We start from the raw sequence: 13028 nt of genomic DNA, 5'->3' as shown, positions 1-13028 counted from the left end.
TTTTCACTTTTTTGGGCATTTTATGGCTGGTGCGACTTATACTCCGGTGCGACTTATAGTCCGAAAATTACGGTACAAGTTACTACACGAAATAAAATATATCAAATAACTATAACATAAATAGTTCACCGCCACACGGCCCCAAGCACCGGCATCGACTTCCAGGCGTGTGGCGGCGTGGACTTCCATCCCCGGAGGTGGCACTCCCAGCCACGGAGGTGGAAGAGAGCTCCATAGAATAGGACCGGGCGTGCGTAAAAGCCCTGTCCGAGCCCCATCCACCGTCCCCGGACAGCCACCCGACCGAGCGCCGGCCTCCGACCTTCATCCACGGAGGTGAAAGATAGCTCCATAGAGTAGGACCGGGCGCGCGTAAAACCCATAATAGTTTTTCAAACCTTCTGTGTCACTCCAAATCATTAAATCCTTCAAACTCTTCGTCCTACGTGTCACTTACAAGCAAAGCCACTAAAGATGCCGGTAGTACATGGGGCCCTTCGTCATCTTTGTCATTTAAGTAAACAACCGCCGCGCCGCTGACGTCACTTGCAGTTCAAACTACAGTAATCCCTTGCTACATCACGGTTCGTTTATCGCGGTTTCACTTTTTTTTTTTTTTTTTTAAATTTGTGACAAAAAATCACATATAAGTCGCTCCTCAGTACAAGTCGTCCCCCCACCCAAACTATGAAAGAAACCGCAACCTATAGTCCGAAAAATACGGTAATGACAACACACAATACAACACAACACAACACAACAATACTTACCTTTCCTTTAAAATATTTTTCTCTACCTAACACAGACAGATAATGGGAGAATGTGTCACAATGTGAAGGAGATGTATTGGGTAATGCAGAAACAAAACAAAAACTATTATTTATTGTTAGACACATTATCCACTAGGCTACTTTCCTCTTGACATTCATTAAATTGACAATGAAGGGACTTGAACCCCTTAATCTTAACTTCACTTGAATCTAGGCTGTAGATTTACTGTATATGCTCAAAAATCATTGCACTGCTATCACTTGTCAGAATTTCCTGTATGGCTATCTGGCCTAATGGATAAGATTTCAAATCTAAACAGATCTTCATGTCTAGTGTATCATCAAATTGAAAGAGGACAATATAGGTACCGTAATTTTCGGACTATAAGTCGCACCGGAGTATAAATCGCACCAGCCATAAAATGCCCAAAAATGTGAAAAAAAACATATATAAGTCGCTCCGGAGTATAAGTCGCATTTTGGGGGACAATTTATTCGACAAAATCCAACACCAAGAACAGACATGAACGAGCAACAACAGGCTAAACGATACGGTATGCTAACGTGACAAACACAAACGAGGAGCTGAGAACGGGCCTGACGTAACATTCAGTTATTTAAAAAAAACTATTACATAAATAACACGTTTATAAAACCATCTGTGGCACTCCAATTCATTAAATCCATCGATCGTCCTTTGTCAACAATGCCGTGTGCCGCGCCGCAGTTCAAATTATTCCATAGGCCCATACAACGATATATAAACTATATTTTAAATAACTATCACATAAACAACAATATTATCAAACCATTTGTGTCACTCCAAATCATTAAATCCATCGATCAAATTTCTCGTCTTTTATCGATCGTCCTTTGTCAACAATGCTGTGTGCCGCGCCGCAGTTCAAATTATTCCACAGGCCCATACAACGATATATAAACTATATTTTAAATAACTATCACTAAACAACCATATTATCAAACCATTTGTGTCACTCCAAATCATTAAATCCATCGATCAAATTTCTCGTCCTTTATGTCAAAGTCAAAGTCTGCTTTATTGTCAACCTCTTCACATGCCGAGACACACAAAGAAATCGAAATGACGTTTCCACTATAACCATGGTGACAAGACATAGTACACGACATACATACAAGCAAACAACACAAAATAAAAACAAGAAGGCACAAACAATGAATAATAAGAGTGATGAATAAATAATAAATAAACAAATAACACAATAAATAAATAAATAAGAGGAGCAAAACGGAGCAAGTGTGCATTCAGCAGACAGTCAGAATATAGTGCAAAAGTACAGGACGCTACGCAGAAGGGGGGAGAGAGTTCAGGATCCTAACAGCCTGGAGTACGAAGCTGTTGGTGAGTCTGGTGGTGCGGGAGCGCAGGCTCCTGTACCTCTTCCCAGAGGGCAGAGGATCGAACAAAGAGTGAGCGGGGTGTCATCCTGGTGACAGAGGACATGTCCAGAGGATATGGCGCTTTAAAGTGTTAATTACTTTATTTGATTTTTTCTCTCTATTTTTCATGTTTTGAATATGTTCAAGATAAAGATATCAAAGCATGTGAAGTGATCAACTATACTAAAAATAACATGTGAAGTGGTCAACTATACTTGTAAGTAAGTGATGTGTTAATGATCAAGTAAAAACTTGTGAAAAAAAACATATATAAGTCGCTCCTGACTATAAGTCGCCCCCCCACCCAAACTATGAAAAAAAACGCGACTTATAGTCCGGAAATTACGGTAAACTGTTTGTGTGCTGTTTGGATCTTTGTTGTGATGACCACAAATGTCATTGACAAAAGCCAAAAGAAAGAGGCAAATTTTGTACAATTTTTAATTTGTTTCTCTTGACTCCAGTCGAGCAACCTGTGCTTGCTGATATTCACAATCCCTGCTTACTTTGCTGCCCTACCCCTTAAAAGAAGAAAACGTTATTTTAGTCCGAGCAACCTGCTCCCTACTGAAAGTAGGGTTTCCAACTAAGGTTTCGAACTAGGACTAGGGTTTCCAACTAGGGCTAGAGTTAGGGTTAGGGCTAGTTTGGACTAGGTATATAAAAAGTCTGCCCCACCTGAGGACCGAACTCTTGACCTTCAGATTGTGAGACTGACATGCTAGCACCTGCACTAATGAGGTGCATTTGCAGTTTTACAATTCTTTTTTACTGTAAAATTGATCAAACCACCGGCCATTTCAAACAAACTGAACTTCACAGAAAGAAAAAGTGACTTTAAGTCTGAGCATTCTGAAACTAGGGTTTCCAACTCGGGTTAGGGAAGCCAACTAAGGTTTCAAACTGTGGCCAGGGTTTCCAACTGGGGTTTCCAACGAGGATGAGGGTTTCCAACTAGGGCTAGAGTGAGGACTATATAAAAGTATGCCCCGTGTGAGGGTCGAACTCACGACCTTCAGATTATGAGACTGACACGCTACCACCTGCGCCAACGACACTATGCTTTTGCATTTTGTGCAATTGTTTTTACTGTAAAACTGATTCAACCACCGCCCATTTTGATCAAACTTAACTAGGCTAGCGCTAGGCTTTCCAACTAGGACTAGGGTTTCCAGGAAGGGCGAGAGTTAGGGTTGGACTGGATATAAATCATGCACCGTGTGAGGATCGAACTCTCGACTTTCAAATTACGACACTGACGCGCTACCGCCTGCGCCAACGAGACTTTGTGACACCTGTCTTAAAATTCTATTTTACTGTAAAAAAGATTGAACCACCGGCCATTTCCATCAAACTGAACTTCATTGAAAGAAAAAGTTACTTTTGTCTGAGCATTCTCAAACTTGGGTTTCCAACTGGGGATAGGGTTTCCAACAAGGGCTCGAGTTAGGGTTAGGACTAAATAAAACAGAGCCCCGTGTGAGGGTTGAACTCACGACCTTCAGTTTACTAGACTGACGCACTACCGCCTGCGCTAACGAGGCCATGAATAGTTAGTGTGAAGGTGAAGACCTTCACACTATTGTTATTCCTGTCCTTTATTATTATTCTACATCTTCCGCTCACTTTTTTGTCCATAAACTACTTCCACATACTTCAACCGATTCACTCCGTTCCACTTTTCACTTATTCCAAATATTCATGACATGGGTGCTTACATTTTTTTCCTTCCAAAAATTTTCCGTTTTCACAAAATTCACAAATTTCCGGCAATTATTTCCCCATTCATTCTTAATGGCAGATTCAACATTTCACATTTACGTTGTTCCAGTTTGAAATTCACATAATTCAACACATTCAAATCACATTGGGGACATTCCCAAACTTGCCAAATTCAAAATTTTCACGTTTTCATCTTTTATTTTGAAATTCACACCCAATTCACCAATATTTCCTTTTTCCTTCTCATTTCTACATTTTTCAACCCATTCAACCCATTCCAACTTTCAACTGTTCATTATCTTTCTACCTATTCCACAACTTACCAAAAACTTCACATCTTTTATTTTGAAATTCACACCCAATTCCTTTTTCCCATCTCATTTCTACATTTTTCAACCGATTCAACCCATTCCAACTTTCAACTGTTCATCATTTTTCTACCTATTCCACAACTTCCCACTTACCAAAAACTTCACATCTTTTATTTTGAAATTCACACCCAATTCCTTTTCCCCATCTCATTTCTACATTTTTCAACCGATTCAACCCATTCCAACTTTCAACTGTTCATCATTTTTCTACCTATTCCACAACTTCCCACTTACCAAAAACTTCAGATCTTTTATTTTGAAATTCACACCCAATTCCTTTTTCCCTTCTCATTTCTACATTTTTCAACCGATTCAACCCATTCCAACTTTCAACTGTTCATCATTTTTCTCCCTATTCCACAACTTCCCAAAAACTTCACATCTTTTATTTTGAAATTCACACCCAATTCCTTTTTCCCTTCTCATTTCTACATTTTTCAACCGATTCAACCCATTCCAACTTTCAACTGTTCATCATTTTTCTACCTATTCCACAACTTACCAAAAACTTCACATCTTTTATTTTGAAATTCACACCCAATTCCTTTTTCCCTTCTCATTTCTACATTTTTCAACCGATTCAACCCATTCCAACTTTCAACTGTTCATCATTTTTCTACCTATTCCACAACTTACCAAAAACTTCACATCTTTTATTTTGAAATTCACACCCAATTCCTTTTTCCCATCTCATTTCTACATTTTTCAACCGATTCAACCCATTCCAACTTTCAACTGTTAATCATTTTTCTACTTATTCCACAACTTACCAAAAACTTCACATCTTTTATTTTGAAATTCACACCCAATTCCTTTTTCCCTTCTCATTTCTACATTTTTCAACATCATTCTGCAACATTCCTTAAATATTTATTCAACTTCTTCACCTTCACACGCAATTTCTTCAGGAATTGCAAATTCTAGTTAACAATAGTTTTACTGTAAAATTGATTCAACCGCCGGCCATTTCAACTTCACAGACAGAAAACTTTATTCTATTCTGAGCAACCTACTATCTTCTGAAATTGACAATGATTTTTCTGTGGACTATGGAAAACAGCGCCCCGTATGAGGGTCGAGCTCACAACCTTCAGATTTTGAGACTGATGCACGACCACTTGCACTAACAAGGTAATATGTCAATTGCATTACAATTCTCTTTTACTGTAAATGGATTAATCCACAGGCCATTTATGTCTGGAACAATTGTGAACTTCACTTGCCACAAAAGGCTGCAGTCATCAGAAGTCGTTGCCATGTTTCACTTGGTACAGTCGTTCACATGGCTATGTGGCCTAATGGATAAGGCGTCTCACTTCGGGTCAGAAGATTGAGGGTTCAAGTCCCTTCATGGTCAATTTAATATTATTCATGAGATCAACGACTTTATTTCAGTCTGAAGCAACTCTTGTATACTGTCAGAAAGGGTTTTGGTTTCTGATTTCTTTTTTGTTGTTGTGCTGACTCCCCCCCAATCTCCGTTTTCAGTGCAACAAAGTGACAAAAAACAAAAGAAAAAATGCTTTCTCTATTACACACTAGGGCCAGCGTTTCCAACTAGGGCTAGGGTTTCCAACTAGGGTTCCAACTCCGGGTAGGGTTTCAAACTAGGAATTCCAACTGGGGCAAGGGTTTCCAATTAGGGTTTCCAACTTGGGCTGGGGTTTCCAACTAGAGACAACATTGGACAGCTGCCACTTGTTGGGAACCTTTAAATGTTTAGTCTTATCAACGAATGTGTTTCAGAGGCTAGATTTAAAATGTGGCTGCTGGTTTTCGTGAACCAAACCCATTAAAAAAAAGTGAAAGAATGAAACAATTCTTAATTGGAGAAGCCTGGTTAGCTCAGTTGGTAGAGCATGAGACTCTTAATCTCAGGGTCGTGGGTTCAAGCCCCACGTTGGGCGTCCCTGCTTGTTGGGAGCCGTTGAATTCTTAGTCTTATCAAGGACACACTTACAAATTGGAGTCTTTCACATAGCGATGTGGCCTCATGGATAAGGCGTCTGACTCCGGATCAGATGATTGAGCGTTTGAGTCCCTTCATAGTCAATTTAATGTTTCATGCTTTAGAAATCAAAAACTTGACTTCAGTCTGAACCAACTCTTGATTGATTGATTGATTGAACTTTATTCATCCCACAGCGGGGAAATTCACTTGTCACAGCAGCGCATATGAGTGCAAGAATAATACGAGTGCAAGAATAAAACAAGTGCCAGAGTTACAAAAAAGGGTAAATAACAGACAAGGATAAACACAAGTGCTGCTAGTCGAGACGAAACACATTCATTTTATCAGGTGGCATGCATGTTGTAAAGTCTGACAGCAGACGGAATGAAGGACCTGCGGAACCGTTCCTTCCTACACCGAGGGTGCAAAAGTCTGCCGCTAAAGGAGCTGCTCAGGGAGGGGGTGAGAGGTGTTGTCTATGATGGATTTAAGCTTAATCAACGTCCTCCTCTCACCCACAACCTCAATGGAGTCCAGGGGACAGCCCAGAACAGAGCTCGCTCATCTGACCATCTTATTCAGTCTCCCCCTGTCCCAGTCAGTACTGCCCCCACCCCAGCTGACCACAGCGTAGATGATGGCCGAGGCCACCACAGAGTCATAGAAGGTCCGTAGGAGAGCCCTGCACACACCGAAGGACCTCAGTCTCCTCAGCAGGTGGAGGCGACTCTGGCCCTTTTTGTACAGGGCGTGGGTATGATCAGTCCAGTCCAGTTTGTTGTTAAGGCGAACACCCAGGAATTTGTAGTTCTCCACTACCTCAATGCCCGATCCCTGGATGTTCACCGGATTGAAGATGGGTGCTGTCCTCCCGAAGCTCACAATCAACTCCTTCGTCTTGCTGGTGTTCAGCTGAAGCTGGTTGAGCTCACACCAGCTGACAAAGTCCTTGATGACCAATCTATATTACAGATCGTTCCCCTACGAGACATTTCCAACAATGGCCGTGTCGTCGGAAAACTTCTGGATGTGGCAGTGAGCGGTGTCGTGGGTAAAGTCTGAAGTGAACAGGGTGAAAAGGAAAGGAGAGAGCACCGTACCCTGGGGGACACCAGTGCTGCAGCGCACCACGTCGGACTCACAGCGATGTAACCTCACATACTGCGGCCGGTCGGTGAGGAAGTCCGTTGTCCATGCAGCCAGGCGCTGGTCCACACCCGCCTTCTCCATCTTCACCCGAAGCAGTGACGGCTGGATTGTGTTAAAAGCGCTGGAGAAATCGAAGAACATGATCCTCCCAGTGCTCCTGTTGTCCTCCAGGTGAAGCAGTGTTCTGTGCAGTAAATAAATCACTGCATCGTCCACCCCAACACCAGGCTGGTAAGCAAACTGCAGGGGGTCCAGCTGCGCTCCCACTAGTGAACGCAGGTTACCCAGGATGATCCTCTCCATAGTCTTCATCAGGTGGGAAGTCAAGGCAATAGGCCTGAAGTGGTTAGGCTCCTTGGGGCGCGGCACCTTCGGTACAGGGACCACGCAGGAGGTCTTCCACAGTCCTGGGACCTTGTTCAGGCTCAGGTTGAACAGGTACCTGACCACACCACTCAGCTGGTCCGCACAGTCCCTGAGCAGTCTCGGCCAGATGCCGTCTGGGCCCGGGGTCTTCCCTACCTCGATCTTTCTGAGGTGACTCCTCACCTGAAGATCTGTAAAGGAGAGAGGGATGTCGGAAGACCGGGGTGATGGAGTGGAGACACAAGAGTGACTTCGGGGGGTTGAGAGGGGGTTGGTGAGCTGGCGTGGGGGCTGGAGTGTCGAAGGTGGCAGAATGAGGTGCGGAGCGAGGTGAAGGGATGGGAGGGAGGCGGAATCAAATCTGTTGAAGAACAGATTGAGTTCATCCACCCGGTCCTTGTCCCCATAAACTGGTTTCTGATCAGCCCCTTTACCATGGCCCGAGATGGGCTGCAGACCCCTCCAATGTCAGTTTTAAGTTCAACAAAAACCAAAAGAAAAAATGCCAAGTTTTCTCTGTTGCAGATGTTTTGGTGTGTTGATCACTAAAACAATGTTAAAATGAGGAGGCCTGAAAGCACTGCTTTTACAATTCAGGAATATACAAACGTTTTGTGTGCCAAATCTTCATTACAGCCAATAGCAGAATCCTGATTAAAGGTACAAAAAGACAGGCAATGACTACGTGTGTCCGCTGGTTCTTCTCTGCAACACAGGAAGTTCGCATTAGCAGGGACACTACAGTTGTGCCCATCAGCAAAAGGCAGCCTCCAACTACCACATGAGTAGCCAACAGGCCTGTTCTAAAACAGCTCACTGATGGGGACATATTATTTTCAAGGAATGTTCTAGAAGTAATGGTTGTTAAAAAAAAAAAGAACACATGATGGTGGTACTGTGGAGATCACTGTTTATATATACACACACAAATATATATATTGAGTCTAGGGAGACAAATATACCGCAAACTGTGGGTAGGTGTCAGGTGATGAGCCACAGAAGAAATCACAGTTACCAAAGAAAGATGACAAGCCTCATTTTGAAGCAGAGCTAAACATCAGGGATGAGAACGGCAAATGAAAAAAAACACTGAAAAGTAGCCGGGGTATGGGGGCCACATGCCCCACTCGGGGGGGGGGGGGTAGGGTTGGGGTTAGGGGTTGCCGCAGGGGGCCAGGGGGCTGCAGGCCCCCCCCAATGGGGGCCGCAGTGGGCCGGGGGCCACTTGCCCCAATAGAGGCTTTGCAGTCACGTGGTTTTATCACGTGATTTTGTGTTATGCCGCCATCTTGGCGGTCAACTCGTCAGCTCGTTCCTACGTGTTTGTATAGATCGTTTGATTTCTGCGCTACATTTTCACCGATTTCATCCGAATTATGGCTGATTTGCTATCCAACGAAGTTGGGCATTTGGATGAAGAATCCAAGAAACGTTACAGAGAGAAGTTGAACCTTGTTGGCACAACGGATCCGTACCTTTTACCGAGAAGCATGCTAAAATCGCCCGAGCATTTTGCAACAGCCGACCTGCCTGAACTCTCATATCCAGATATTTATAATTACCTCGTCGATTCACCATCTCCGTACACTGAAAAGGACCTTAAGGCATACAAGTGTCTGGATGCCTACAAGTATTTTACAGCAGGTTTTGTGCATGATGGGCTGATATGGCAGATCCTAAACAAGAATCGATTTCTTCTCATGACCAAGGTAAGGAAAAAGCACGCACGTGGCAGTAACAGTGTGATTGTGAAAAAACTACTGAAGTGATTCTAACGAAAACTCACATTGTTAAGCTTTTTTTTATTACAAAAGGCCTCTTGTTCAAAAATGAATGATTCATGAGAAAACTTACCAAATGGCAGGTAAAATATGCATAAATGGACAGTAAGAGGTCTAGGCTTGTATATTATATCCAAATTAGGGACTGATAATAATATAAGGTATGTCATATTATCTGTTTCAGGTAAAACACTCAACGGATGAATGATCCTCCCCTCAGACCTTGGGTAGCAATAGCGAAAGATGGTCAGATCCTGCTGTGCTGCCACTGTACCTGCATGGCTGGATTGGGTGAAACATGTTCACATTCAGCACTCAGTAATTAATATATATATCATAAATAATTTATTGTTCTCCAACCTGTTACAAATCTAATCATAGTGAAAACAATTTTTATTAAAATGTTTTTCAGATATCTGCGGTTGAAGAAGAGTCCAGGGGCCAAGCAACATCAACAACTTGGTTTCAACAAAGAGCTGGGCGAATTACGGCCTCGAATTTTAAGGCAACGACCAGGACCAATGTCTCAAAGATTCTTCATTCCATGTACAGCGTTTCAAACTGTCCTTCAGTTCATCAAGTTCTGCACGCAGATTTTTACACTCTGCAGTGAGGGAATCCATTGCTTCCCCAGTGATAGCCGTCTGTGTGGCAGTAGTCACCATTTGAGTTTTCGTTTGTGAGGTGACTGGGTATGCTCAAATATATTTGGCACATAGTCTGGGGATAGTGGATCTTTGGTTTTTGCACCTGAAACAATTAAACAATCACATTATTCATCATGACTACCAAATAATTAAGCACGTTGTTGAAGGGGATATACACAGTTCAATTTGTTTTGTAATGGCATTTCATAACTTGACATATTAAAAAACTGAATAGAGTGAGATCATTCAGATACTGTACCTGTCTGTTCAAGTTGCTACCATTTTTATTTTTTGTTTATTTTTGCATGATGCCACATCTGATTGGCTTGAAAACTTAACCAATAAAAATTTTAACCTTGTGCCAATGGCTTGAAAACTTTACCAATGTAGATTTTACCTTGTGCCAAATGAAGTAACAAAAACCCTCTTGTTAAAAAATGCTACATTAAAAAAAAATTGTTTCACAAGGTTCATAATAATTTTTGGGGAAATTTCCTAATGCATTCACTCGAGAATTAATTGTTCAATTCCAATATGAAGTTCAATATTTACATTGATAACGTTTTCAAGCCAATCAGATGAAGCATCATGAAAAAATAAACACAAAATAAAAACGGGGGGGTGAACTGAAGAAATCATCCCATTCCCTGCCTTGCTGCTCTTGCTGCCTTTCTAAAAATGCACCCAGCATTTTCAACAATCATATTTGTATCATCCCATATTGTATTATTTCACATTTTGTGAAACAAATCAGGGGTGAATAGTTTGTTTACATACCTGATATGAAGTCCTCATTGCATATCCTTGTGTAAATCGTAGGTTTCCATCGTTCACGACGAATATCCGCGATCCATTTATCACGTTTTTTCATGTTCGCCGGAAATCTATAGAAGCTAAGATTTGGTTTATCGCCTCGTCTATTGCTACATCCAACAGCACAGCAGGTATCCGGCATTTTTAAGCTCAAATAGCAGCAGATATAACAAGAAAGCGTGTGTGAGTCGTAGACCGGCACTGAAAAGTTGACCGCCAAGATGGCCGCCAAGCTAATGTGGGTAGCTTGATGACGTCAGCTGCAAAGCCTCTATAGGGGGATGCAGGGGCCACAGGCCCCTATTGGGGGCCACAGGGCCCACAGGCCCCACTTGGGGGCCGCAGAGGGCCAGGGGCAACGCCCCAGAGGGGGCTCAGGGGGAAAAGCTCCCTGGAAACTCCTGGATTTTGGCAGTAGAGCAACCCCAAAACCATTAATTTCATCACTCGATTTCAACAGTTTTGTTAAAAAAATATTCCTGCTTGGTGGGCTGCCAAGGTGAATATACTAATACAGTCAAGCCTCGGTTTTCGACCACAATCCGTTCCAGAAGGCGGTTCGAGAAGCGAATCGTCAAATTCCGAATCTATTTTTCCCATTACAAATAATGGAACATTTTTAATCCGTTCCAAGACTTTTTTTAAGCATTTTTTCATTTGCGGATTTTTGTCCGATCCCGCAACTGCAGCGCACCGCCGAACGCGCAACAGTAGCGCGTTGCCGACCGCGCAACTGCACCGCGCTGGTTGCATTATTGTGACAGAGCCGTCACTGAAATTTAGAAAATATTTTTAAACTCCTGATGTACTTTCCAATATTCAAGAGGACCTAAGTGCGCAGGGAGCTTAATATATTCCGATCGCGCAACCGCAGCGCGCCGGACGCTCACTGTCGCATTGCTTTAAAAGCGTCTTTGTGTTCCGAGTTGTAAAATGACGCTGCTCTCGAGCCATGCCCATCTGAAGCAGTTCGTGATCCCGTTTGACTTGTCTATTTCCCTGGCACGATCCTCGTCTTTTTTCTCTAAAACCTTCGGCATGCTGGCTAAAACCTTTGCTAATCAGGCAAATGAGTAGGCAAATGATGTGACGAAAGTAGCGCCAAAATGCTGCCGAAAATAATTCAGTTGTTGTCGCAATACTGCTGCCAACCCCCCCATATAAAAACAATTTTCTCAACGGATCTACACGATTCACAAAAATGATATTCCCGACGGAAAAAAACACGGAAATCCGCGGATCCGCGCAAGATTCTCAACCCTGCTGTGGTATTATCATATGTTGAAACTATATTATATAGCAGGGGTCTCAAACTCCAGTCCTCGGGGGCCGCATTCCTACATGTTTTCCAAGTTTCCCTCGTTAAACACACCTGATTCAATTATCAGGCTCCTGCAGAACGTGAGGATGAACTGATCATTTGAATCGTGTGTTTAACGAGGGAAACTTGGAAAACATGTAGTAATGCGGCCACCGAGGACTGGAGTTTGAGACCCCTGTTATATAGTGTGTTATTGGAGGTCTCGCATAATTATTGACAGTTGGGGGCGCTGTGGTGCACCAGGGTATTGTACTGCTATGTGAGACACGAGTGGGGAGGACATAAAAAGTTGCTGAATAAAGAAGTTGCATTAGCCTTCATCTCTACTCCGTATAAACACAACATGGTGTCAGAAGTGCTGTGAAACAGTAACCCACATGGAGAAACGTCCACCGCGGAGGGAAAGGACGAGACGGGTGAGGAAGACAAATGAGTGACGGAGAAGACGAGCGGAGTGGGGAAGGAGCTAGCATGATGGCTAACACAGCCAGCGCTACGTTTAGCATTCAACCACCGGAGCCCTTTGATTTTTCCAAGCCGCACGAGTGGACAAAATGGATAAGGAGTCATGAGCGATTCCGTCAGGCAAGCAACTTAACAGCAAACTCCGAAGAAAATCAGGTGAATACCTTGATATACTGTATGGGAGACGAAGCAGATGACGTTTTGAGAGGCTTGAAGGTCACTGAAGCAGACCAGCGTGACTACATTAAAGTGA

General features: G+C 42.9%; 3 non-coding genes across 3 annotated transcripts; 1 reads left to right on the top strand and 2 right to left on the bottom strand.

The window, feature by feature from the left end:
* Positions 1 to 3174: 3174 nt before the first annotated feature.
* On the bottom strand, positions 3175 to 3247 carry trnam-cau. The gene has a single exon. It is a non-coding gene; the product is annotated as a tRNA-Met (tRNA).
* A 413-nt stretch (positions 3248 to 3660) lies between these two features.
* Positions 3661 to 3733, bottom strand: trnat-agu. Its single transcript has one exon. It is a non-coding gene; the product is annotated as a tRNA-Thr (tRNA).
* A 2383-nt stretch (positions 3734 to 6116) lies between these two features.
* Positions 6117 to 6189, top strand: trnak-cuu. The gene has a single exon. It is a non-coding gene; the product is annotated as a tRNA-Lys (tRNA).
* Positions 6190 to 13028: the final 6839 nt, after the last annotated feature.

The sequence above is a fragment of the Syngnathus acus genome, unplaced genomic scaffold (assembly GCF_901709675.1).
Source record: "Syngnathus acus unplaced genomic scaffold, fSynAcu1.2, whole genome shotgun sequence".
NCBI classification, from domain to species: domain Eukaryota; kingdom Metazoa; phylum Chordata; class Actinopteri; order Syngnathiformes; family Syngnathidae; genus Syngnathus; species Syngnathus acus.
Note: the sequence above shows the minus strand (reverse complement) of the source record. Positions and strands in the feature narration are given on the sequence as shown.